At 39.3% G+C, this 23,953-nt stretch overlaps 1 protein-coding gene across 1 annotated transcript in view; it reads right to left on the bottom strand.

The window, feature by feature from the left end:
* Positions 1 to 23,953, bottom strand: part of LOC149194080 (uncharacterized) — an 89,423-nt gene that overhangs the window by 4,205 nt on the left and 61,265 nt on the right. The gene's annotated exons all lie outside the window — the stretch shown is intronic.

Raw genomic sequence — 23,953 nt, 5'->3', positions numbered from 1 at the left:
GGCCATATTGATGGTGTCCCTTTATTGACAATCTCAAGAGGTTAAGTAATTGGTTAGAGGCCAATAATCTCAGAGGATCAAATTTCTAAGGCTCGTACCATGGAGGGTCTAGAGACCTTCTATGTAGCCTCAAGATAGAGAATTCAAAGGGATAAAACATAGCCATTGGCCTTTGTTGACCTAGTTAGCCTTTGTGTTGCACTTTACTAGTGTAGCTTCACAAGAACCAAAAAAATAAATAAAGTGTATGTTCACACCACTTATAGTTTAACTCCCATTTTGTAAATTCATTTATATTTATTGTGCCCCCTCTTGGTTTACTATTTCACCATTGGTCCCCCTACTAGTATGTTACTATTATAAATTCTCATGATATTTGATGTAATCAATGGTACTCGCCCAAATTACATAATTCACCAACTTACTATCCCTATCTCAATTACTCACATCCACCACCACCCCAACCTAAGTTACTTCACTTGTCTCCCTCCTAGTTGCTTGTCCATAAATGTAATTAGTTGTCACCCTACTAATTAGTCAACTTCCTATTTTCTCAAATATGTTTAATGAGATTGTTGAGTTGCCCCCAGGGAGAAGATTTTGTTGATAAGGGGATCTTCTTTTCATGGATATGGGATCCCATTAGATCTTTCATTGAAAATGTGAGGAACAATAATAAAATATTACTTATAACATGTATCCAATCATCACCACTCAACAATGAAAATGCCACTAGCATATACCACATGTTATCAACCCATCGCCATCTTGTGGTCGATATATATAGCGCACACAATGCATGTTATCATGGTTATTATATCAACATTGTTTCATGATCAAAACAGAACAATTATCACAAGCTAATAAAGAATATAACTTGTACATAACTATATAGCAGCCACAATGGGCCATGCATGTGTTATTCACAATGATATGGCAAAGAAACAAATCATCACTAAATCATGTCCATAAATTCAAAAATAATATGAAATCATCACATCATAGTAATGACACATAACATGACCATTGATAATGAATATATGTAAAGTAACAACTTTAATCTTATAGCATAAAACAAATAATAATGTGAAGTCTTAAGCTATGAGAATGGAAATAGCAAACACTCTCCAACTTGGTATCAAAGAATCATCTTCAAAGGGTGCATTTTCAAGATTTTGGTCTCTCGGGTTCATATTTTGTTTCCAAATTGAATAGGGATTCACGTGAGGTTAGCAAGCACTAATCCAAACTACAAAGAGATTGTACAAGGTGGCATAGTACTTTCTCCTGTGACCTACAGTTTCAAGCATTAAGAGTTGTGGGAGTGAAAGGAAGAGTAACACTCTCAATCAAAAGGGGAAGGCTCTTGGCAAAGGAATTAGAGAAAGAGAAACTATAGATATAGACAACAAATTGGAAATGATAGATCAAATCATGAAGAAAACACTTATGAAGCAAGATTCAAAAGATTGGAGAATTGTGTAGAAAATTTGCTTAGAATGAAAATTAAATTGATGAAGTCAATAGAAGAATTGGTGATGATTTAAAAAAAAGTGAAGCCAATGTTCCTACGTCCTAGAGGAAGATAAAGAAGAAGAAGAGCCTCCACAAAGGCAAGAGGACACAGAGCGAGAAAATTTCAAGGGAATAAGGACATTTAAGAAACATCCACCCTTTAAAACATGGTCGAAATTTAAGTTGTATGCTTATAAATAGAAATAGAGTAAATCACTGAACAACTGGAGATGTAGAACCACATCACTATGGAGATAAGAAAAAAAATTACATATAACATATTGAAGATCTCTAAGTTCCATTAATATGGTGGGCCACCCATGTGGAGTCTTCAAAGAAAAAAAGATGGCTACCAATCACCAATTGGGAAAATTTAAATCCATGATGAGAAGAAATTTCTACACAATATGTCATGAGCACAAGTAGAAAATAAAATGTTGGAGATGTATAAGCACATCACTATGGAGATAAGAGAAAAATTACATATACCAGATTGAAGATCTCTAAGTTACATTAATATGGTGGGCCACCCATGCGAAGTCTTCAAAGAAAAAATGATGGCTACTAATCACCAATTGGGAAAATTTAAATCCATGATCAGAAGAAATTTCTACACAAGAAGTCATAAAAACAAGTAGAAAATAAAATGGCAATTTCATAAAAAACAAGGTCAAAACATCCAAGAATACATAAACAATTTACTTCACATGGACATGGGGTATCTACATCAAGCCCTGTATATGTTATCTAGATATATTTGAGGATTGAAATTCCTAAGGAGGCAGATCAGTCATAATTCTTCTTGCCCATAGGATTTTGATGGTGCTTCCATGAAAACAAGTTACACAGAGAATCAAAATAAGCAAAAGTTTGGAGCAATAAGCAATTTCAAAACAATATTTTTCAAAGGCATACACTTCAAGCATCCAAATACCCAAAACACCATTGCAAATATTGTAGAATTGATGGACATTTGGAAGCTCCATTAGCAAGCAATAATCACTCAAGATTAAAGTGAAGAAATTGAATGCAATTTAGAGGTGTAAAATTGGCATGTTTGGCCTTGAAATCAACCCCAAATATGCAAGTATTAAAAATGAGCATGTATAGATAAAATCAGGCAAGTATGTGAAAAGGAATTAATAACAAGCAAAAGAAAATCAATCTTGAAAAACAAATAGAAATCGGCTAGCAAAGAGCAAGAGAAATCTCCCAGTGAACAAAAATCAGCCTTACAGGTGCAAAAAGAACAAGGAAAAGTCTTCCAATTGAAGATTAAGATCAGAGGTTATCAACTCTTATTGATCCCATTTATTAGAAATATCTAATTTCCAAATCATTGGTGCAACAACTTGGCTTGGAGACTCATGCCTATCTTCAAATATGTTTATCATATGACAGTGATAAATAAATATAAGTTCAGATTTGCTGCTATTTCTGAGTATATCAATAAAATCAAATGTGATGTGCCATTAGTCATAATTCTGTTTTATGATGCTTCCAAGAAAACAAGCTATATAGAATTGGGGGGGTGCCATTGGATCAAGATAAGCAATTTCGAAACAAATTACAATCACATATTTTTGGAAGGCAAGAAAAAACACGTGCACGCTTCTCAAGCACGTAGAGACTCAAAACGTCATTGTGAGCATTGTAGCATTGATGGATATAAAAAGATGACATGTTGGAAGCTCCATCCTCGTACCCATCTAAAAAATAAAAACAAAGAAGAAATTTTAAGCAATTTAGAGTGGGCCTAAAACCAACCCCATATATGCAAAATAAATAAATAAGCAATTGCAAGCATTAAAGATCAGTTATTGCTAAAGAAAAAACAGTCATGTATGAGCAAGAAAAACTACGAACAAGCCAAAAAAAAAATGTTGAAAAAGAAAAATAAATCAGCTAGTAATGACCAAGATAAATCTACAATCACCAATTGATAAAGTCAAAAAAAATAAATCAGCTAGTAATGACCAAGATAAATCTACAATCACCAATTGATAAAGTCAAAAAGTAAGGGAAACAGAAAAAAGAATTGAAGAGGAAAGACAAAGACTCTTCTTACCAAAGGCTTGAATAATCAACTCTTCTTACTGAAGGCATCGACTCTTGTTGATCACAATTTTGAGAAAAAAATGATTTCCAAATCATTGGTGCAACAACTTGGCTTGGAGACTCATGCCTATCCTTGAGCACACACCTTGGATTGGTTGATCAAAGACACCAATATGAAAGTGACAAAGAAATGTGACTTCAGATTTTCTGTTATTTCCAGGTATACTGATGAAAACAAATGTGATGTTGTGCCATGAGTCATAATTCTTCTCCAAGGAATTTAGATGATGCTTTTATGAAAAAGTATATGGTGATGACAAATAAGAAAAACATATGAAGCAATTTTGAACAAAAAAATACAATTAAAAAAAAATTAGAAGGCAAGAAAATGCATTTGCAACATCTCATGCATGTAGAGACCCAAAACATCATTACAAGCACTACATCATCAACGAACTCAGAAAGGAGAAAATAGAAACAAAGATGTGAAGCCAGGAATGACTGCTCAAGTTGAAGGTGAAGAAATCGAATGCAATTTAGATGTGTAAAATTGGCATGCCCAGCCCCAAAATCAAAGCTTAATATGCAAAAGAACGGTTGCAAGTATTAAAAAATCAGTCATGTATGTGCAGCAAATGGATCTATCCACAAGAAAAAGCAAATCAATCTTGAAAGAGCAACACAAATCATCTAGCAATGAGCAAGAGAAATCTGCACAAAAATCAGCCTTACAGATGGAATAAGAAGGGAAAGAAAAAATTGAAGAGGAAAGAGAAAGACTTTTCCTACCAAAGATTCAGATCACAAATAAGGTGTCCACTCTTTGATCCCATTTCTAAGATAATTTGATTTCCAAATAATTGGTGCAACAACTTAGCTTGGAGTCTCATGCCCATTCTCAAACATATCCATTGGATTCGAAAATCAAAGACACCAATATGCAAGTGACAAAGAAATACATGTTCATATTTGCTATTACTTAAGTATATTGATGAAATTGAATGTCCGGTTGTGTCATTAGGTGCCAATCAAGCCAGAAGGTTGGTAACTACGAGTAAAAAGTTCTTTTAATGGTGTTGACATCCAAACGAGGAAGCATCAAAGGAAAATTGTTGAAAGGACATGAGCATAGATCAAGATGCTTCAAGGTATGTTAGTGCAGCCACACTTTGCGATATAAGCAAACCAACGACCTCCCTATTGGGATTGTATACAACGTTACACCTTCCTTCTAGAACACACAACACATTTCCATGGATTTCTCGGGAGATTTGCCAAGGACAAAGAGTGAAAATGACTATTTTATAGTGGAAATGGATAGATTCAGCAAGTGTTTGCTCTTACTCATTGTAAGAAGAGCATCAAAGGCCAAAAGACAACTGAAAAATTCCTTGAGAAGGTATGGATTCAAATCCACTCATTCCATACCCAAGTAAATGTATACACAATACTTGTTCATTTATTGAGGGGATTAAATCACAAGCATCCCAAAACATGGGATGAAAGCTTACATTCAACGTGAATACAATAGGGTAGTTCAATCATCTACTCACATGAGACCATTTGAAGTTTGTTGTCAATTCCTTCCACAATCACCAATTGACATGGCAAGACAAGCAAATTAATGTTACAAATATACGAAATTATCTCTCACAATGAAAATGATATGTTGGGCAACACTTTTCAGTGAAAAGAGATTCAAAAATATAAATTTAACGTAGATATCACAACGACGAAATCCATAAACTGAATAAATACAAGTAAATTTACTATATTCATAAATTAGAAAAATACAATATTAATTACTACGCTCATTATTGATATTCTTGCATAATGAAGATAAAGATTATCGTGAATTGGGTGATCATTGAGACCATAATTAGAGAGAGAAGAGTTATTAGCTCTTCCCATTGTTTTGTTTAAATATAAACTTCCCGAGCTAATATGGCCTCCACTAAAAAATACATCACCATTTTGTCAATCTAGATAATGGAGAATCAAGGCTCCTCAAAATTTTGTTCTAAGAATGTAATTCATTTAAGAGTGGGCTCCACCAATTTGAATTACTTCAGTGGAAGGGTGCTTGCTATATCATTGATTCAACACTAGATTCGTGTGGGGGCTTTGCACCCATCATCACTCTAACCAAAGATTTCTTCCTATTTTAGTTCAACGACTCAATACTCAACCCATATGCATGAAATTGCATGAAATCGTGTTTGAGGCCCACAAACTATTGATTTTTCAATTGAAAAAATTGTCCACCTACCTTGCCTAGTATAGGTGGATTTCCCATGCCTTTTGATGAAGTTATGGCTTGCCCTAGAGCAGATAGAATCCCCTCTAATGGAAGTTATCTAGCATTAGCCTTAGTGATTTTCCCACCCTCTGCCTCAATATGAGGCAATGTTAGCAAAACCAAACAGTTCACCAAACAAGTAGACCCCCCAACCAGTCAAAATTGGACCAGAACCAATAAAAAAACCAAACCAAAAATCCAGTTGGCCAAAGAATATATAAAATATTCAAAATTTAAAGAAAAATGTATATATTCATGTGCATCCATATGAATCCAAACCATTTATGCACAAATATGAAAAAGTTCTCAATTATATAAGGGTGCATATAACCAAAATAATATTGAGTGCAATCCATCTCTAAACCAAAAAGGATGGCCTCTAGCATCCAAAAAAAGACATGCTACAACAAATACCGACATATCATCAAAATCATTGCATTAAGATAAAGAGAGACAAAGCTTAAAATGTCAAGTCAAGATGATTATTAAATGAACCTAAAACATTGAAAATGGGCAATGTGGACATTCACTAATCAATAATAGTGGGATATTAAAACTAAAATTGTAACCATTATCTAACATAGTCTTCTTTCACACATGTCATCGTTTATCCCAACATCTATTTTCGCTCTCAAATCATGGATCACCATAGATGTGACCATTTATGACATAGGTCAACCAAGAGGTGGCTTTGCCTTCCCAAACCTCTTCCACCCCAAAGCTCCTAGGCAATGAAAATAGATGTAGCTCATACAAGTATTTCCAAGAGGGTATCTACTTATGCAAATCTTCATTAAATGTATCCTATGCTTTTTCTAAATGTTCACTTTATTAATTAACAAAGTGAACATTTTTTAATTCAAGTGATTTTTAATTAATAAAGTGACTAAAGTGGGTCACTTAATGATTTAATTAAAAGAGAGTCATTGACTTCAAAATTAGATCTTAACCATTGAAGATTAGGTTTTTGGCTTATGTCAAAGTCATAAGAGAATAATTATAAAAGAAAAGGGGAAAATGACAAAGAGACACAGAGAGCATTCATTTCACAAGTCACATGAGTGAAGAAAAAAATCAGAGATCTGATTTTCAGCCATTAGCAAGGAGTTTTAGCAGTAGTTCAACAAAAAGAAGACATCCAATCAGTAGCAAGGAGAATTTCAGTCGTACAACCCAGCAAAGGAGGACGTATAGTCATTTGTAGGGATTGAAAAGTAGGCCAAACAAATTGCAACGCAGACCGTGCTTCGTGTAGATATCCCTTGATTTCTGTGCAAACTGAAATTTTTCCAAGTTTATTATTTGTTTGTTAATTTCTCAGAGCCATTTTCCTTGTAAGGGAGCTCTTGTAAAAGTTCTAAAGATATTTTGAATGATGAACTGGTCTAGAAGAGTAGAAATAATTGTGCATAATGTGATTGCTTTTCTTGTTTTCAATGATGCACTGATCTAGAAGAGCAAAAATAATTGTGCATTGTGTGTGATTGCGTTTCTCGTTTTCCGCTAAATGCAAGAGTTAATAATTCCAACTAGATCTGATCTATTTTCTTAGATAGTTGGTTTTAGGATAATTTAACATGGTGTTAGAGGTTTTGTTCTGAGAGAAAAGTAGATCTATTATTTTCCAAGATACTTCAACAAGCTTGAGAGACAGAGCTCAGGACAACCATTTTTGTAACCAATGTGAAAGTTGAGGATCGACTTGATGCGGTTTCGAATTTCTTGCCATGGAAGGAAAGAATCTCAGTGATCTTGAAGGAGCAATACTTGTGGGAAGTCGTGTCCAACCCTCCTGCTCCAACATAGACCTTAGGGAGCATGCAAACACCAACAATAGTAGACCCTATAATGTAGGTAGCATGGGATAAGGACATAAAGGAAAAGGCAGTGATTCTCAAAACTAAGCTCAGAATGCAAAATCAACCCCTCCAACAATGTGACCAATTGCCTTATGAGAATCACACAAATCCATGACCAACTTGCAATTATTGGAGGATGTACTAGATACAGAGCTAGTGAATGTTGCTTTGAATGGGTTCACCAAGGCTCGGGAACCATTCATCATGAGCATTTGTGCCCAAAAGTATCTTCCCAAGTGGGAGAGACTTTCCGATGAATACATCCAAGAGGATACTCGTAAAGAGTCCACGAATGGCAAGCGCAGAGGAGCAACAAATGGAAACTTGGTCCTGGTCAGTGAGATGAAGAAGAGCAAAGGGAAACTTTTCATCAAAAAGGGTGACAATTGTTGAAGAATGTAACTAGAGTGACTAGTGTCACTCTTCATAATTTTATTTCATTCATGATGTATTGAATTTGTCAAAAGAAAGAAAAAGAAATTTTATTATAAATAAATTTGACTTATTAAAGCATGGCTTTCATGCTTGGGTCAATTATTCATAGGTCAAATCATGCATTGTAGACTTCTAGGGTTTATGTCAAATGGCCTTGTCCATGTCACATTGTAAAAGACCCTTTTTGTCAAAAAGAAATTTATTTTATGTGAAATTAGGTCTCCTAGGCTTCCTCCACCAAGTCGGTCTCAAGGAAGGACAAGTTAGCCTAATTGAGGGGCAGAAACTCCTATATAAAGACAGCAACTCAAACTCACTCATCAAGTTCAATATGCAACTACTGGGGCCAGAAAAAGTGTGAAATTCAAGGAAGAAGAGGAAAGGGCTAGCGAAGGAGAAGGATGTCTCTATCAAGCACAAGAAGTCGAAATTCTCCCCCTCTCACATGGAGGATCGAAATTGTAGTACTAATGATGGGCCGAAATTGTAGTACTGAAGCTGGGCCAAAATTTTGTGTTGTTGGGGGGCGAAATCTCTAGGTTGTTGTTGGGCTAAAGTTGTTGGACAAGACACTGCTAAAGATTGTTGAATTTAATTGGAAGGTTGACTTGGTGGAGGAGGAAGGTCTATTGGTCTTAGGTCTTGGTCTATCTCATTTTGAATCTACTGATGGAAGAGATTTTAACTGGGTTTTCCCCTATAGAGAGGTTTTAGCCCTGGCAGAGTGCCTACATCTGGTGTGCTTTATCTTCATGTTTTTCTTTTGGTAATTGCTTGATGAAACTTAGATAAAAGAAGAACATAAGAAAGATGATAAGAACTCAAAGATATCACAAGTAATTACTAATCATCAACAAGAGAAAAGCTTTTTGCCTTTCCGATTTTCTAACAATAATGAGGGAGAGGAACAACATTCCAAGCAGAAGAGAAATATGACCAAGATCAAATGCTATATTTGTTATAAGAATGGCCATTTTGCTTCTCAGTGTCCACATATGAAGAAAGGCAAAGGGAAGTCACAGAAAGTTGCAACAACAATAGAGAAACGATTGAGCGAACTTGCTTCCATGTTCGAGAGTGACTTTTTCACGCATGTCTTACCTTTCTACCAGCGATATTGCTAGAAGCCTCTGGTACTTGGACAATGGTGCCTACCGCCTCAAAGGCTAGACAGATATTTAGTAGATTTGCACAAAATGACTCAGAGACATATTGAGCTTGGCAAGGATGCCAAGTATGCAGTGAGGGGGCAAGGGATACTTTAGTTCCAGCTTGAGTCAAGAGGGTCCTTTCATGCGTGGGAGGTACTCTATGTACTTGAGCTAAAGAAACTTTTGTCCATATCAATCATGGAGTACAAAGGTTTTGAAGTCAACTTCCGAAGGGGGCAAGTGTTCATTTTCCTAAAGGGAGCCAATCCAGATTCCAGAGACTGCAATAAGGGTTAGAATCTGAGAGAGAAACTTATATAGACTTCAAGGTCAGCCTGCTCATCCACTAGTGCACACCAATGATAGCATCTACGAGTTTTCGCAAGGAGGATGGGCCATCTCCATCACAAGGCTCTACATCTAGTCTACATCCACATACCTATGGAAAAGAGGGCAAAGTTGTAGCCCTCCAGTGAGAGGAACATCCCCGTGGGATACAACAAGAATTCCAAGGCTTATAGAGTCTTCTTGACATATCACGAGAAGACAGTGTTGAGTTGACATGTCGAGTTTGAGGAGAACTTGGCATCTAAGAAATATCAAGACCTACCAACAATTGCAGAGGGGCATCAAGAGGAGGAACCAAAAGAGACGCTAAGAGCAGAGACTTCCAGTAGCAGAGATACCCCACCTTCAATGTAGGAGGAGCAGTAAAGGAGAGAAGACCTCTGCAGAAGTTTTTGATGTACATGGCTTTGATTACCAACATCATAAACTTAGAGCCTTCTAGCTTTAAGGAAGCATCCAACCAACAAGTGTGGAGAGATGACATGGTGGAGGAGCACAACTCCATCATAAAGAATGATGTTTGGGAGATTGTATCAAGACAAGATGGGAAGTCAATTGTGACTTAAAGTATGCAATAGATGGCAATGTGGAAAAATACAAAGCTAGATTTGTTGCTCGTGGATTCTCTTAAAAAGAGGGAGTAGACTACAATGAGACTTTTGCTCCCATAGTCAGATACTCCTCTATTCGAGCAATTCTTTCGACAACTTTTAAGATGGGATTGAGCATCCACCAGATCGATGTGAAGAAATCTACATTAAGCAGCCATAAGGGTTTGAGGTCCATGTAGAAATAACTCGAAATTTGCAACTACTAAAGAATTTGAACTGAAAACAATAGACACAAATTTCTTCTACTCAATCTATGGAAGGGAAAACATACAATAAAAACACATGCAATCAATCACAATGAACACAGTTTTTACTGGGCAACCCAACTGGGAAAAACCCCTCCTCTATTAGAAGAGAAATATTGATCTATTATAATGACAGATTCAATCCTGAAGCACAACCTGCACTGCAATATTGATCTCCTCCTCCTGAGTCTGATTTGCAAAATACTTAGCCAATTCTTGGCCTCCTGCTCTATTTCCTTGCGCAATTCATGAGGAAATTAGTTCCTAAATAATAGGAGAAGCCCCTATTTGGTTGCGCAATTCCCAAGAGAATAGTCTCACCTGCTACATGCAAACACTGTACACTCACTAGTATACAATAATGATTACATTGATGTCTTTTTCCTCCACTCAACTAGGCAATTTGAGTTCCATGCATGACTAGGGCTATTTTTCGTAAATTGACTAGTTAACTGAGATATCAGTGAGTTAACAACAGTGATAACATCTCAACTAAACTCCTACTGACTCTTTTTACGACTAGAGCTTAGATAACTGAGTTTAACTAACAATAACTCCACTAGATTTCTAAATCTTAACAATCAACCTATGCACAACACTACTTCTTGCCAACAAACTTGAATTGACTGACTTAATTAAGTGACAATGCAATGTCGCTCCTGCTAATTGCAACTCAAGTCATCCTACTGATGTGGAAATTTGAATTTCTCCATTTCTCCAATCCTTCTCCTCTTAAGGAATGCATTGTAATACAAATAACACTCCCTCTCACTATTGTTCTTGCTACTGCAACTGAGAAGCATCAGAACACTGAATCAACTATGTCACTGAGTTGCAATTGTCTTCAGAGTCTCTATCTGCTACTAGCCTCTGCTATGTCGCTCAATATTTGACTGCATTGACTGAAATTGATCCTTTTGTTACTGAATATTGTAGGCCCTTGTAGCAAGGGTAATGATCCATGAGAATAGTATACTACAACTGTTATTGCTCTCCTATGGACCTTGCCCAAATATTTGCAAATCTAGAACTAAGGCTCTACATCGCCCCACCTCACTCCTAGAGGTGTAGTTGCATGCAAGGCAAAATCTACCTCTAGCTTGTAGAGATTTTTAACTTGAACACCAATTTGTTTTACTTGTCTATTAGCAACATGCTTCAGATAAGATTTCCCCCTACTGAACACCACATCATATCCTTTGTCCTCAAGTACAGCTATAAAAACTAGATTTTTCTTCATGCCAGGCACATACATTACATTCTTGAGGTGAAGATGAGAGCCTGACTCCCTCTTAAAGGTGATAGTGTCAATCCCTTTGGTACTATATCTCCCATCATCTCCAAGCTCTATGTGTAATTGTAGGTCTTTCTCCTCTAGGTTGCTGAAGAACTCCTTATTTCTTGTCATATGATATGAAGCACCAGAGTCTAGGTACCACTTGTTGAGAAATCTAGGGCATAGCAATTAAGTGATTTCTCTTCTATTAGTAACTGCTTGTGAGTGCTTTTTACTTCTTTAGATTAGGATCTTCTTTTACTTAGGTTATTAGTGTTCTTCTTCATCAAACAGCTACCAATGCATAAACCATAAAGAGACAAGAGACACAAAATATAGGCTATCATCCAGGGCCAAAACCTCTCACTCTTGAGAGGAAAACCCAAACAAAATCTTCTTCTTATAGAAATTCTAATTGACATATACCAAGACCAAGACCCTTGACCTATTTTCCACTCCAAGACTAAGACACAAGATCCTTAGTCAACGACAGTCAACCTTTTGCTCCTTCCTCCTTCTCGGCTTCTTCTTCATAGGGCACCGACCATCCATCACTTTCATACATGGGTCAGCCATGTCATCATCAGAAAGTGATCCATCAATCCATATATGGCCTTCCTTCATGCCATGTTGCTTTCTTCATGCTATGTTTCCTTAAGGATCTTTCATCCTACTACATGTGCATCAGTTGTGGAAGACATCCATAGATCTTCCCTCAGCAACCTTGCATAAACCCATCCAGATATTTGTTCAAAAAATAAAGGAATGAACATTAAAATCAGCATTACCTTTGTGATGGTCTTTCATCATGACATTTTCTAGTTTGTGTCAGCGTCCGGCATACATATCAACACATCTTCCAAAGATATATATTGTTAAGGGTCTCTTTCTTTTCAGACTCCATTAGAGTCTTCATATCTTCCATGGAGATATCCTCGTCAAATCTTCTTGGTCTTTCGGATGTTGATTGCCTTTAACACAACTGCATATTATATGATCTCTTCCTTTCTTCACACATTTCATTCCCAGGAACTTCCAGTCAGAATTCCTCAATTATAGTCAACCACCTCATATTAATTATGACGACATATTATGTTGATTTTAATGAATGTGTGACCCATACATTTCTACATTCCTTCGAAGGAGGAGATCCTTACTTTGATTATGCTCTCATGATAGAGCATTGATCCATGTTACCTGCAACCATATGACATGACTCTTCAATATAGAATGTAAGCATACATACCTCTTTTTCCTTTGGGTCATCTAGACTTCCTACAACAACTTCCTTGATTGAAAGAGCTTCAATCCCTTAATTTGCTTCTCCTTTTATGTCATCATACCATCATCCATGAATTCCACAAGTTTGGAATTCTTGATGAAACACTTGCTTCCCCTCATGATCAGTGAACCTTTCAATGTAGATTCCATCAGAGAATCTTGAGGATCTAAAGTATCCCCATCAGAAGATGTTTCTTTTTGACAAATGTATGACAAACCTTGTACTAGATGACCTTGCCACTTGTGTTTTCAATGAGATTCCCAAAAGCTATATCCCTGACTTCCATAGATTCTACCCATCTTTCATGCTTCTCTATGATGTCTCGATCTCTTGATTTCAATGCTTCCATGATGCCTTGATGCATCCCATTATTTTACTTAGTGAATCATGATAGCCATATCTTACAACAGAAGACTTAGGAACTTGAAAAGAATTTATGTGAGGAAGACTATCTCAATAGTGGAGATCTATTACTTCCTCCTTCTTCGACTTCTTCCTTTCAACTTCCTCCACTTCCTCGGTGATGTAATCTTCTCTTCTTCTTTTGTTATTGTCCTTATTGAGCTTAGGACAATCTCTTCTATAGTGCCCAAATCCTTGACACCCATAGCATTGTATTTTAGCCATGTTCTTCTTCTTTTTCTGAGGACCAAACTTTCCAAATTTCCCCTTTTTTTTTAGTCATAGCAGCAGATGCTTGATTTTGCTCACTTGCTCCCACATCAAATTTGGCATTTAGTCTAGATTCTTCAATTTTGCATAGTGACCATAGATCCTAGAATGGAGTAGCTTCTTTCTTCCCACAGATACTTGAAGTGAAGTTACACCACTCTTCTGGTAGTGCATTTAATACAACTGTAGTAATTTCTTTGTCAGTCATGACTTCTCCTAGATCTTGTAGTTGATCTCGGATTTCAGATATCCTCATAAAGCATGAGACTATTCCCTTGACATCTTCAATTTGTAGATTTATTGCCTTATTGAGATGACTTCTCCAGCAGTGCTTACAGAATACAACTCTACCAGTTTGTCATAGATTTCTTTTGAAGTTTCGAGTTTGGATACATATGGGATGAGGGGATCATTTATGGATTCTATGATAATCCTTTGGGTCTTGACTTCCCCTTTCATATACTTTGCAAGAGCTTGAGCATCTTCCTTTCTTGTTTTAGTGATAGATCCTTTGACCTGATCCATAACCTCATTTTAAATGAGGTTCAGATCTGTCTTTTTCTTCCATGCAAGATAGTTTGAAGCCCCAACCAATTTATTGCTTTCCTTGCAAAAAGACATTTTGACAGATTCCAATGTGGACATAAATATACTTACTTGATAGGATGCTCCTTCTTTTTGTTGCTTTCTTGATGTTGATGATGATATAGAGGATAGGAAACTTCTATTTATTGACGATAATTTTCTTCAATAATGATCCTTGGTCTCACAGAGAGGGAGATCCCTTTTGATGGTGAAGTCTTGTTGATGAGGATCAATGATGACCTCTTGATGATGTCTTCAGTGGGAAGAATAAAGGGTTTTGATGCTTTCTTGTATATCTTGACTTCACTTCAATATCCTTCAAATTGTTCTGATGTCCTTCTAGAGATTTGATCCTTTGAGTGTCCCTTTATAAGATGCCCTTCCTTGACTTTGTCACCTTAGCTCTGATACCATGTTGAGAAATTTGGGCATAGCAATTAGGTGATTTCTCTTCTATTAGTAACTGCTTATAAGCGTTTTTTACTTCTTTAGATTAGGATCTTCTTTTACTTAGGTTATTGTTGTTCTTCTTCATCAAATAGCTACCAATGCATAAACCATAAAGAGACAAGACACAAAATATAGGCTATCATCCAACGCCAAAACCTATCACTCTCGAGAGGAAAACCCAAACAAAATCTTCTTCTTATAGAGATTCCAATTAACAAATACCAAGACCAAGACCTTTGACCTATTTTCCACTCCAAGACCAAGACACAGGATCCTTAGTCAACAATAGTCAACCTTCTGTTCCTTCCTCCTTCTCGGCTTCTTCTTCAACCTTGGCTTCCTTCTTGCTTCAAACCTTCGGCCTTCTTGAATTATGTCTGTAATCCTTGACCTTAATTCAGGACCTTCTTTACTACCCCTTCTTCCACTTCGGCTCTCTAGGAGGGTTGCACTTCTCCTCGGCATCCACTGCTGCAATAGAGTTCTTTGTACTTCTCCTCAGCTTCCACAGCTGCAATAGAATTCTCTGTACTTTTCCTCAGCTTCCACCGCTGCAACATTATTCTCCTCGAGCTTGTTGCAACGGATTCCTTTGAACATACAGAGTTTTCAACCCTTAAAACAGACCCAAAAAGTTCCTTAAGAAATTCGCTCTTCCTTCTTGTTACTTGCTGGTTGGGAGGCTTTTCCTTTTACCCTTTCGCACTTCTAACTGTAGACTTGCACTTTTCCGAATTTTTCAATAATTTGAATTGAGGTCGAGGTTTCCTATTTATAGTGGTTTCCTCCTCAAATTAGTCAGACTTGAAGAGGGTGAGTCAACATGTCTATTGGAGGAGATAATTAATTCCACTTTGAAGTCGAGTTGAGGTTATTGCTTGTGCTTGGTCTTAATTAATTCCACTTTGAAGTCGACTTGAGGTTACTGCTTGTGCTTGGTCTTAGAGGGCTACTTGACATTTCCATTGAAACATATGCAAATATAATATGTCCAAGAAGGGCCCTTCATACATGACATAGACTCAAATTGACTTGTATGACTAGAAGACAAATCCTAAAGGCTCACAATGGGAGCCATCACTAAAAATAAAATTCCTTGCTCATGAAACCCATGAGACAAGCATTAATAATAATTTTATTTTTCTTCTTTTTATCAATTACATAAAATCATATTTCCACATGTCATTATGAAGACCGAACCTAGTTACATTTTTCAACACCACTCACTCCCTCTTAATATGCTTTCCATTCACGCACTGAGTGTGAAATCCAATTTGAATTGTGATGTGAAAGCATCTCCTCCTGTTGTTGTTGTAGGTTCCTCGTTAGATTTCTTATGTGGACAGTTGGTTGCATATTGTCCATACTCATGGCAGTGAAACCATTTAATTTGACTGAGGTCTTTCTTCTTGCCATGGTTCTCGCTGGAATCTGCCTCGCCTTGGGCCCTCTTTCCTTTGCCAACTAGAGCACAATGTTCTTCCTCATCAAATTAGGCTAAGACTCCATCTCTAGTGTTTCTTCTAATCTCCTCCTGCACCAAGTCAAACCAATGTCTCTCCCATTTTGGGAGCTTGTCTCTTCCATTAATTGGATCCTGATAGCTATGTCAGGACTTCGGAAGACCAAGGAGTGCTAAGCTCACAAGCTCAAATGGTGGCACAGTCTCTCTTACTGCTCCAAGTTCATCTTTGACCTAAGTGAATCTGGATAGCTACTGAACAATGGTTTCATTTTTTTACATTCGAATGTTCATGAGCTTATCTTTCAATGTCAATTTCTTGGCATCATTGCTACTTTCGAATAGGTCTGTAAGGGTCTTCCAAATTGCAAAGCAGTTTGCTTACCCTGCAAACTCGAAACCACATGGTCTCTGACTCACTCCAAGATAATCCTCCTAGCTTTAGTTGTATCTTTCTTCCACTAAGTCAGTTGTTGTGCATCAGATGTTGATGGTTTTGCAATATCAGTTTTTGTGTATTGCAATAATCCATTGTCATCCAGCACAACTTCCATTTTGTCCTTCCAGACAATGAAATTTGAACTTCCCTCCAACGCATACTCAAGTTTCAATCCATTAGAAGGCAGTGTTCCTACACTGAAGAAATCAGTATTTGGAATTCCAAAATTGAAGAAGTTAGTATTTGGAATTTTGGATGTTCAAGCCCAACATGATGGAATATGTCTAGGTTGTGCCAGTGGAAAGAAGACAAGGGGACCATTCCCCTCTAGCGAGAATAAGACGAATGACATGCTCCAACTCATTCATTCTGACATATGTGGACCAATTCTTGTACATTCTATTGGTGGTCATCTCTCCTACATCACCTTCATTGATGATTTCTCAAGGAAGACAAGGATATATTACTTGAAGCATAAGGATGAAGCCTTCGAAATGTTCAAAGAGTTCAAATCTTTGGTCGAAAATCTAACAGGGAAGAAAATTAAAATCTTCAAGTACAACAACGGTGGAGAGTACATTTCAAATGAGTTCATAGATTTTTGCAAGAAGAAAGGGATTAAGAAAGAGACGATTGTACCCTATAATCCCGAACAAAATGGAGTAGCTGAAAGAAAGAATAGGTCCATTGTAGAAGTTGCTTGTACCATGCTCCATGATCAAACGTTGTCGAAGTTCCTTTCGAGAGAAGCAACGAATGTTGCAGTTTATGTTCAAAATAGGGTGCCTCATCAAGCATTGGACAACAAGACTCCTGAAGAAGTATTTATAGGAGTCAACCCTGATGTTAGCCATGTTTGTATCTTTGGCTGCCCCGTATATTTACATGTGACGAAGGACAAAAGAAACAAGCTGCAAAACCATGGGAAGAAAAGGTACATTCATTGGATATTGTGAAAATTCTAAAGCATTTAGAATATATATTCTTGGTCAAAGGAAGGTTGAAATTTGCAGGGATGTAACATTTGACAAATATGTTGCCCTTGGAAAAGCAAGGGACATTCCTCTGCCTCCTCCTTAGAAGAAGACTAATGATATGGATATCTTAGATGGTCCTTCCATGCTTGAATCCAAGAGAGATATTGTTGATGATCCCATGCAGCCCGTGGACCCCTCAGATCCTCCTCCATGTGATCCCCTTTCCAAGAAGAGGCCACTTTGAATTCGTGACACATTACACGATGACGACAAATGCATTGCCACTCAAATATCTTTTAGAGAAGCAAGAAGCCATGAAAGAACAACTTTGAAAGGATGTTATGGCCAAAGAATATGAATCAATTATGAAGAATGACGTATGGAATGTTGTGCCGAGACCAAAGGGGAAATCTGTGGTGACTTCAAAATGGCTATTCAAGATCAAACATGGAGTCAATAGGAGCATATTGAGAAATATAAGGCAAGGTTTGTGCTCTGAGGATTCACCCGAAAAGAGGAGTCAGTGCCACGTCACCTTATATTGAACCATCCCAGAACCACCCCGACTGCTCTCCTTTTTGTACCACCATGGTGGGACCACCAAGACATGTCATCCCTGTCCCTTCCCCCCAACAACCCTCATGCGACTACTCCCTTTTTCGTCGGGATGGGACCATCAGGACAAGTCATCCCGGTCACATCTTCTCGGTGGCTCCTAACATGTTACCCTTATGCTCTTCTGGGGGCAAACCTCCAAGTCCCAGGATAAGTAGGTCGGTGGGCCACACCCTCGCACGAACCTTGTTCCAGATTGGTGCCAACTATGGTAGTGCCACGTAATCCCATTGTGACTCACCCCGCTCCTTCCCGCACTTGACCTTGGGAATGCTCTCGGGTTAATCAACAGGCTGACCTATCAGGTGGGTCTACCCTTGGCTAATAACATGGTTGTCGAGCCACGCGTTTGCCATCAGGGCGCGATTTATGTCATCCCGCCAAACAATTATGCTTTTTCATTTAACTTCGGGGGAGGCCCAACGGGCTGAGCTGTCTTAAGGCCAACCCCTCACCAATCTTGTTGCAGTCGAAGCGACGTCGATGCCACTCTATCCCAACCGAGGTTGTCTAGCACTCCACAACAAGTTTCCCTGTTTAAACATGCGGGACTTTTTTTTTCAACTTCGGCAATGAATTGTCGAGTGAGATCCACTCCCAGCGAATGGGATTGCACTCTGCCTCCGAGCTATAAGCCCAGTTGGCCCAACGTCAGTCATCCCTACCAAGCCTCTGTTGCGCTAACTTAGAACTTTCGGGGTGAGGTCTCTAGGCCATGTCACTCCGCTAGTCATCCCTACTAAGCCTCCATTTCGCTAACTTAGAACTTTCGGGGTGAGGTCTCTGGGCCATGTCACTCCGCTCTCGCTCAATCGTGATAAGGCAGAATCTCACCTGAATAGCTTATAAACTAAGGCACGCCTGACGTTGCCGCAAAGCACTCCGTGCATAACATAGCCCTTCGAGCATGGATTCATCCATGACTTGGTTGCGATGGCTCTACAATCGACAGAATTTGTGCCAGCATTCTACCTTGGCCACCACAGCTCCCTAAGCATTCATCGTGCTATCCTCCTGAGCTTACAATAGACCTACTTTTCCCGATTCCACAAAAGTTGCAAAATACGAAAAGGGCTTAAGGAGATGATCACTCCTCAATGATCGGCAGGCCCAGGTGCACCCCAAGGCTTGCAATGTTTTGATTTGTCAACATCAAAGACAATCATACGATCCATGGCTGTTGAAAGTGCACTCCTGCGCAATCAGGGTTCCGGCTATGGGTTCCAAAGCCCCCATGCAACGGTCCATAGCCACTCCACCCAATTGATGGCTCACGTTAATTGTGCATCCCCCACCTCTTTTCCAATGACATGGGGAGGTGGGGGTGTCACAGGCCGCTCCCACTGTCGGATCTCCAATGACCTTCATCGTCTGATTGAGGTGGGCCTTGGTCTAGTAACCCCTATGTGGCCTCCACGCCAACCCACTGCCTTATCCCAACGCTTCCCAAGTTTGCTCCTCTTCGTGTCTCCGAGGTAGGACCTCCATGACACATGGGGCAGTGGGCCACACCTTTGCTCCTCCTTGCTTTTGGTTAGTCCACGAGGTGGCAATGCCACGTCACCCTGTGTTGAACCATCCCAGCACCACCCCAACTGCTCTCCTTTTTGTACCACCAAGGTGGGGACCACCAGGACACATGATCCCCGTCCCTTCACCTCAACAACCCTCATGCAACTACTCCCTTTTCCTCAATATGGGACCACCGGGACAAGTCATCCGAGTCCCCTCTTCCCTGCGGCTCCTAGCATGTTATACTTATTCTCTTCTGGGGGCAAACCTCCAGGACAAGTAGGTCGGTGGGCCACACCCTCACACAAACCTCGTTCCGGATAGGTGCCACCTATGGCACTGCCACGTAATCCCACTTTGACTCACCCCACCCCTCTCGCACTTGATCTTAGGAATGCTCTAGGGTTGATCAACATGCTGACCTATTAGGTCGGTCCGCCCCTGGCTAATAACATGGTTGTCGAGCCACGCTTTGGAAAGTGGGTCTTATGGCCAACCCCGCACCAATCCTGTTGCAGTAGAGGCGACGTGGATGCCACTCTATCCCATCCCACGTTGTCTAGCCCTCCACAACAAGTTTCCCCGTTTAAACATGCAGGACTTTTTTTCAACTTCGGCGATGATTTGTCGAGCGAGATCCACTCCCAGCCAATGGGATTGCACTCTACCTCCGAGCTGTAAGCCCAATTGGCCCAACGCCAGTCATCCCTGCCAAGCCTCCGCTGCGCTAACTTAGAACTTCTGGGGTGAGGTCTCCAGGCCATGTCACCCCTCTAGCTCAATCGCGATCAGGCAGAATCTCGACAGCTAATCTATGGTTGTCACATTTAGGTCTTTTGTCAGACCGATCACATAATCTCACCCAAATAGCTTATAAACTAAGGCACGCCTGACGTTGCCGCAAAGCGCTCCGTGCATACCATAGCCCTTCGAGCATGGATTCATCCATGAATTGGTTGTGATGGCTCTACAACCGACAGATAATTCGCCAGCATTCTGCAATGGCCACCATAGCTCCCTAAGCATTCATGGTGCTATCCTCCTGATCTTACAATAGAATTGCTTTTCTTGATTCCACAACAGTTGCAAAATATGAAAAGGGCTTAAGAAGATCAACACTCCTCAATGATCGGTAGGCCAAGATGCACCCCAAGGCTTGCAATGTCTTGACCGACAACGTTCTGATTTGTCAACTTCAAAGACAATCATACGATCCATGGCTATTGAAAGTGCATTGTTGCACTTATCAAAGGTCTCAGAGGTGTTTGGCTATTGGATGGGACACACAGCCATCCCATTTGGATAAAATGCCACCAGCAAAAGCGATATGACCACAAGCGGCCATATCCTCACAACATTGAAGCCACTGATCACAGTAGGCTAAGAGGTGTTCGGCAAAGGTTACAGGTTAACAATTTAAGAGAGGGTATCAACACATCATCCTGCTATCGCCTAATCGCGAGAGGGCAGAATCTCGACAGCCAATCTATGGCTGCCACCTCTAGGTATTTTGTCAGATCGATTGCCTAATATCACCCAAATAAATTATAAACGAAGGCCCGCGTGACCTCGCCACACACGCTCTGTGCATAACTTAGCCCTTTGAGCATGGATTCATCCATGACTTGGTTGCGGTGGTTCTGCAACCGGCTAGATTTGGGCCAGCATTCCACCATGGCTCCCTAAGCATTCATGGTGTTATCCTCCTCAGCTTACAATAGAGTTTCTTTTCCCAATTCCATGGGAGTTGCAAAGTATGAAAAGGGTTTAAGGAGATCAGCACTCCTCGAGAATCGACAAGCCAAGGTTTGTAATGCCTTGACCGCAACGCGGTGGCACTTGTCGAAGACTTTCATGGTTGCTGAAAATGCACGGTTGCACTTGCCAAAGGACTCAGAGGTGTTTGGCTATTCGAAGGGACGCACAACAATCCCTCCTAGACAAAATGCTACCAGCTAAAGCATTATGGCCACAAGCGACCATATCCTCATGGAAGTGAAGCCACTAATCACAGCAGGCAAAGAGGCTTTTGGAAAAGGTTACAAGGTAACATAGTTAAGAGAGGATATCATCCTCGACATCAACACAATGCCATGTAAATTACAAAATAGCTTGTAGCCAGTATATGTATACATACCCTATCAAACAGGCATCTTCAATGTAACCATTACTCATTAACACATGAGCATATTATGTGATATACTGTCATGGTTTAGTCTCGATCTTTACAAACCATATTAATGCCTTTAAGGCTTTACTATGTGTATTATTCATTCTGTCATATTAGAGATATATTCTTGGGTTTATACACACACCATTTCAACCAGAAGTATAACGTGATCATGTTTATTAAATAGGACATTGCACATTATACAATTTAGAGTTATACGAACCTAATGTAATCATAAGCCTTGCTCTGCAACACATGCTTAGGTTAGAAATGCACACACATTCATTTCATTATGAACACCATTTCAACCTAAAAATACAATACTCGTTCATGGCACATATAAACATCATTTCAATTCCAAAAATGTAAGCACACGATTATTGGCTTTGTGAATACAGAAAACACTTATCTTGAAATGTTTGGGCAAATAAGTTTGGGACTTTGACTCTCCACCAACCGTAGACAGTTGCAGCGAAGACTCACTTGCAGTTATCACCCCGGAGCCAAATTCTAGAGATTGAGGGCTCCTGCTTGGGATTAAACACCAACTGCCAGCTAAAATAGGTACACCAGAGGATTTCCTTCCTCAATCCCACCAGCTAACTACTACATCATTCCTTGGCACAAGGAATCTAGAGGTTCACCACCTTTCCAGGGAGTCCAGAATCCACTGCAAAAGAAGGAGATAAGCTAGGGAAAATTAAGGAGCGGCTTCCATAGGTGTTGTCTCTTAGGATGGTCTCTTCCCAAGTTGTCTAGGTTCCAGAGATCACTATCTCAACCCTCAGCCACCGAGGAACCTTAAAACCATTCTCTTTCACTCCCCTTCATCTTTTCTCTATGTTGGGTAAAGCTCAAATGGATATCGAATCCTACCTAAAGGAATTTATGTTCCCAGAATGAATGCTCTTCTATTTTCCATGCTCTGTGTCCAAAATGGATGAATGTATGAATCCTCCTCCATGCCCCCCCCATGTTTCACTGAATTTGTGTTCCCATAGATGAAACTCTGAATGGGTGAATGTTGTTGCATAGTCTCCTAGCTTCATCAAGTCCTGCCCTTTTTGCCTTGCAAGTCTCCCTCTGACCACACCGGACAATGTACTTCCTTACAATCCAATTGAATTCAGAAGACCAATTTTTCTAAAGGCATGCCAGCCAACCTTTAATGGTTGTCAACAACAATCCAGATTTTCCTCATAATGAAACCTTTACATCCCAAGCAAGTAACCTCAACTCTAGAATTCGTGTCCTTTTTGTCTCAGCTCATTTTAATTATATTTATATTGCAAAATATCTACATCGCATTTTCACAAGGAACTCGGGTTGGGGTTGTCACAAACCCCTCCCCCTTGATGCAACATCGTCCTCGGTGTTCTTTGATCTTATGCAATAATGAAAACAAAATAGAACTCAAATTGTTTCATGGTGCTTTATATGTACAGCTCTACACAGTATTTACAATGCTTCATACATTTGCTTAAACTAGCAAATGAAAGTATAATCAAAATTAAGCCATTTTCCATGGCAATCTTTAGATACTTTAAGCATGTCCAGACCATCCTGGTATGTTCATCCTCTTGGAGCTTTGCTTGCCTCCCATGTCCAACGCTTGGCATCCTTGCGCTCCTTGTCCTTTCAGCTCTCGTCCTTTCACACAATATCAGACATTAGGAAACCTCTTGTGCTCATGCAAGGAACACACTCATTTGAAACAACAGTTTCCAAATCAGTTTATGTCCCCATTTCTAGCCATCACACAAGTGCACATATGTATACATGTACAAATGCATATTCATAAACCAAATCAATTCAAGGCTTCTCCACAAGGCTAGCAATAACGTTGATTCGTGTCCTTGTGCCTCGTAGGAACTATTGTCTTCTTTCTTCTTCTTCTTACAGGGACAATCCTTTTTCAAATGCTCTTCCCTGCATCACCAATAGTAGAATATCCCATTCTCCTTTTCAACCGTACGAGGCCTCCCCTGTTGT

The sequence above is a fragment of the Pinus tabuliformis genome, chromosome 2_2, assembly GCF_031772625.1.
Source record: "Pinus tabuliformis cultivar Carrire ecotype Pingquan chromosome 2_2, CPIR1, whole genome shotgun sequence".
Classification (NCBI taxonomy): Eukaryota; Viridiplantae; Streptophyta; class Pinopsida; order Pinales; family Pinaceae; genus Pinus; species Pinus tabuliformis.
The sequence above is the reverse complement of the archived record's forward strand: the minus strand, read 5'-3'. Positions and strand labels throughout refer to the sequence as shown.